Consider the following 5,000-nt stretch of genomic DNA (forward strand, 5'->3'; position numbering starts at 1 on the left):
ACAACCATGGTAGGCGCAGAACCTACCATCGACAGTTGATAAGGCAGACATTTGAAAGATGCGTCGCCGGTACGAGGACCGTGCGATCAGCCCAAAGTTATTCAGAGTCACCAAGGCAAACGGACCGGACGAGCCGACCGATTGGTTTTGATCTAATAAAAGCGTCCCTTCCATCTCTGGTCGGGACTCTGTTTGCATGTATTAGCTCTAGAATTACCACAGTTATCCAAGTAACGTGGGTACGATCTAAGGAACCATAACTGATTTAATGAGCCATTCGCGGTTTCACCTTAATGCGGCTTGTACTGAGACATGCATGGCTTAATCTTTGAGACAAGCATATGACTACTGGCAGGATCAACCAGGGAGCTGCGTCAACTAGAGCTGAGCAGCCGGCCGCCCGGGAGTGTGTCCCGGGGGCCCGCGCGAACACGCAAGCGTCCGCTCAATTATTCTGCAAACAGGAGGAGGCTGAGCTCCCCTGCACAATACACCTCGAAACCCTCTCAGGTCCCGGCGGCGCGCAGCGCCGTCCTAAGTACTTGGTCGGGTTCGAGAGAGGCGCAATCGCCCGGAGTTTGGCGAGTAGACGCTTTAGGTGCGACCACCCGTGCTCCCAACTGAGCTTGCCGCTGCCGACAGAGGCCCGGGAGCGTGCTGTCGTGGCATTGCCGGCGGGAGACAACACGCGCCACCTACGGTGGCCGGCAGCTCCAACGCCAGCGCCACAGAAGGACAAAAGCCCCACTTGGGTGCCGAAGCGAACTCTCCCAGCACAGCGCACGCGCCAACACGTCCGCACAGCTGCGATACAAACCACCTGCGAGAACCGCAGAGGCGACCGAGCAGCAGACGGCGTCGCGGCGCCGAGCGCCGGGCGGCGGCGCATCCTCAGCGCACACAGTCCTCAATCGGACCAGCACACTGCAGATGTCCACCGCGCTTCGCACCGGGCCCGCGAGGACCTACTTTGGCCGCACGGCGCCGCGTGCAGGGTGCGCCGGCGCGCAGCTGCGCCGCCTGCCGCCTCCGTCGGCCGGCGCGCCTGCCACTGGCCGCCCCCACCAGCCGGCTGTAGCGCGTGCGCCCACGCACCGCGCGGCCAGCACGCCGGGAGGCCCCCCCTCACCGGCCGGGGACGGTCCCACCCAGCCACCGCCGCGTATCGCTTCACACCCACATGCCATTCACGTTCGTGGGCATGGTGGGTATCGCTGAAACAACCGGTTGGTAGCTCAACCGATCGTCGCCATCACTGATTCACCTCTAGCGAGAACAACCGCACCACAACCGTTTACCAGTTGTTCATTTGCGTAACGTCACCAGCAAACGTAGACGTCCATCGCCATTTGCAAATTCAACGATTGTTGCATGCCTGTGTCAGGTGTCACGACACACTATGTCTGCCCACATACACGCAACAACATGTGCACGCTTCGCGAACACGTGGAAGGTGGCCCCCGTACGTATGCGATGTCCATTGCGCGAACGACTGTCAACCGGCCTCTGTCGCATGTCGCAGATGTGGAACGCAGTGCACCATGCTATCACGGTGTGTGAGAAGAGACGACTACGTCTGACAACACGCGCCACTACATCAACAGACGGCTCATGCTGATCGCCATCCACGGCATACCATACTGCAATCCAGCTCTTATAGGGAGACGACACGTAGCTGAGTGCACAATATTTGGACCGTATGGTTCGCCGTTGTTGGCGCAGTCGTGGTACGGTCACACATGTACCACGATGTATCATTCAGTACATGAGGACCAATGTGCAGTACAGTGTGTGATTTGGACGTACAACATCAGCGGACAGTTGACACACGCCGTACCACAACGTAGGCTGTGCTTCGCCATGCAAATGCCAATGAACAACTGCGAAGGGCATTGAGCATGTACGTCCTGCTGCCATCCGCATTACAGTGTATAGCTGCAAGGTGTTTAACATGAAGCGATACTCTGGGGACCAGGCAGTGCGAGTAGCAAACTATATTGCGGGGGTTGCAGTTAGGCAACACCACACTAATTTAACGCGTCGTATGACAATTACAGAGCAGGTTAAGGCCCAACGTGTGTTGGGTTAAGGCCCAACGTGTGTTGGGTTAAGGCCCAACGTGTGTTGGGTTAAGGCCCAACGTGTGTTGGGTTAAGGCCCAACGTGTGTTGGGTTAAGGCCCAACGTGTGTTGGGTTAAGGCCCAACGTGTGTTGGGTTAAGGCCCAACGTGTGTTGGGTTAAGGCCCAACGTGTGTTGGGTTAAGGCCCAACGTGTGTTGGGTTAAGGCCCAACGTGTGTTGGGTTAAGGCCCAACGTGTGTTGGGTTAAGGCCCAACGTGTGTTGGGTTAAGGCCCAACGTGTGTTGGGTTAAGGCCCAACGTGTGTTGGGTTAAGGCCCAACGTGTGTTGGGTTAAGGCCCAACGTGTGTTGGGTTAAGGCCCAACGTGTGTTGGGTTAAGGCCCAACGTGTGTTGGGTTAAGGCCCAACGTGTGTTGGGTTAAGGCCCAACGTGTGTTGGGTTAAGGCCCAACGTGTGTTGGGTTAAGGCCCAACGTGTGTTGGGTTAAGGCCCAACGTGTGTTGGGTTAAGGCGCAACGTGGGTTACGTTAAGGCGCAACGTGGGTTACGTTAAGGCGCAACGTGGGTTACGTTAAGGCGCAACGTGGGTTACGTTAAGGCGCAACGTGGGTTACGTTAAGGCGCAACGTGGGTTACGTTAAGGCGCAACGTGGGTTACGTTAAGGCGCAACGTGGGTTACGTTAAGGCGCAACGTGGGTTACGTTAAGGCCCAATATAGGTTAGGTTAAGGCCCAATATAGGTTAGGTTAAGGCCCAATATAGGTTAGGTTAAGGCCCAATATAGGTTAGGTTAAGGTACAATATAGGTTAGGTTAAGGTACAATATAGGTTAGGTTAAGGTACAATATAGGTTAGGTTAAGGTACAATATGGGTTAGGTTAAGGTACAATATGGGTTAGGTTAAGGCGCAATATGGGTTAGGTTAAGGCGCAATATGGGTTAGGTTAAGGCGCAATATGGGTTAGGTTAAGGCGCAATATGGGTTAGGTTAAGGCGCAATATGGGTTAGGTTAAGGCGCAATATGGGTTAGGTTAAGGCGCAATATGGGTTAGGTTAAGGCGCAATATGGGTTAGGTTAAGGCGCAATATGGGTTAGGTTAAGGTACAATATAGGTTAGGTTAAGGTACAATATAGGTTAGGTTAAGGTACAATATAGGTTAGGTTAAGGTACAATATGGGTTAGGTTAAGGTACAATATAGGTTAGGTTAAGGCACAATATGGGTTAGGTTAAGGCGCAATATGGGTTAGGGTAAGGCGCAATATGGGTTAGGTTAAGGCGCAATATGGGTTAGGTTAAGGCGCAACGTGGGTTACGTTAAGGCGCAACGTGGGTTACGTTAAGGCGCAACGTGGGTTACGTTAAGGCGCAACGTGGGTTACGTTAAGGCGCAACGTGGGTTACGTTAAGGCGCAACGTGGGTTACGTTAAGGCCCAATATAGGTTAGGTTAAGGCCCAATATAGGTTAGGTTAAGGCCCAATATAGGTTAGGTTAAGGCCCAATATAGGTTAGGTTAAGGCCCAATATAGGTTAGGTTAAGGTACAATATAGGTTAGGTTAAGGTACAATATAGGTTAGGTTAAGGTACAATATGGGTTAGGTTAAGGCGCAATATGGGTTAGGTTAAGGCGCAATATGGGTTAGGTTAAGGCGCAATATGGGTTAGGTTAAGGCGCAACGTGGGTTACGTTAAGGCGCAACGTGGGTTACGTTAAGGCGCAACGTGGGTTACGTTAAGGCGCAACGTGGGTTACGTTAAGGCGCAACGTGGGTTACGTTAAGGCCCAATATAGGTTAGGTTAAGGCCCAATATAGGTTAGGTTAAGGCCCAATATAGGTTAGGTTAAGGCCCAATATAGGTTAGGTTAAGGTACAATATGGGTTAGGTTAAGGTACAATATGGGTTAGGTTAAGGTACAATATAGGTTAGGTTAAGGCGCAACGTGGGTTACGTTAAGGCCCAATATAGGTTAGGTTAAGGCCCAATATAGGTTAGGTTAAGGCCCAATATAGGTTAGGTTAAGGCCCAATATAGGTTAGGTTAAGGCCCAATATAGGTTAGGTTAAGGTACAATATAGGTTAGGTTAAGGTACAATATAGGTTAGGTTAAGGTACAATATGGGTTAGGTTAAGGTACAATATGGGTTAGGTTAAGGTACAATATAGGTTAGGTTAAGGCACAATATGGGTTAGGTTAAGGCGCAATATGGGTTAGGTTAAGGCGCAATATGGGTTAGGTTAAGGCGCAATATGGGTTAGGTTAAGGCGCAATATGGGTTAGGTTAAGGCGCAATATGGGTTAGGTTAAGGCACAATACGGGTTAGGTTAAGGCACAATACGGGTTAGGTTAAGGCACAATACGGGTTAGGTTAAGGCACACATTGTTGTAAGGAAAGGTGTTTTCGGGGGGGGGGGGGGGCTGGTTTGTTGATTGTGATTATCGTAAGTAAATGACTGCGGCATCATCTGATTTGCCACGTCAGGGTGCACCTTTGGCTCATAACAGGCGGCGCTCTGATTCCATGCTTGTGGCAGACCTGTGTCTTTCATTCGTGCCATTGTTTGTGTGGTGTGACAGGAGGCAGTATTGTGATGTTGGGTGCACCCCTGTGTAGGACATGTGTGGGTGTTGGTGGCTTAGCTGAGCAATGGTGGTTGTCGGAAGGGTGGGATATTCTGTTTTCCGAGTGGACCTCCCGGTCTGGTTATGATAGTGTGGATTGTCTAATGTGGCAGAGAGGATGCACTGGGTGTTGTTCCATGCTGGTGCTTAGATATTGTCTGTGTGCCTGTTACAGGCAGAGAGTAGTGCGTGATAAGAGTGTCTGGCTGACGTGTGATTGTGAGCAGAGTCTTTCAGCATGTATACGGACAGTTGTATACATTATCTGTATTCTGATGGCTCTAT

At 51.5% G+C, this 5,000-nt stretch overlaps 1 non-coding gene across 1 annotated transcript in view; it reads right to left on the reverse strand.

Moving 5' to 3' along the window:
• Positions 1 to 368, reverse strand: part of LOC124561172 — a 1,910-nt gene extending 1,542 nt beyond the window's left edge. Inside the window, exon 1 of the ribosomal RNA XR_006969561.1 lies at positions 1 to 368. This exon is cut by the window's left edge and continues 1,542 nt beyond it. This is a non-coding gene — a ribosomal RNA (small subunit ribosomal RNA).
• Positions 369 to 5,000: the final 4,632 nt, after the last annotated feature.

This window comes from Schistocerca americana, unplaced genomic scaffold (genome assembly GCF_021461395.2).
Source record: "Schistocerca americana isolate TAMUIC-IGC-003095 unplaced genomic scaffold, iqSchAmer2.1 HiC_scaffold_1159, whole genome shotgun sequence".
In the NCBI taxonomy this organism is placed as follows: Eukaryota; Metazoa; Arthropoda; class Insecta; order Orthoptera; family Acrididae; genus Schistocerca; species Schistocerca americana.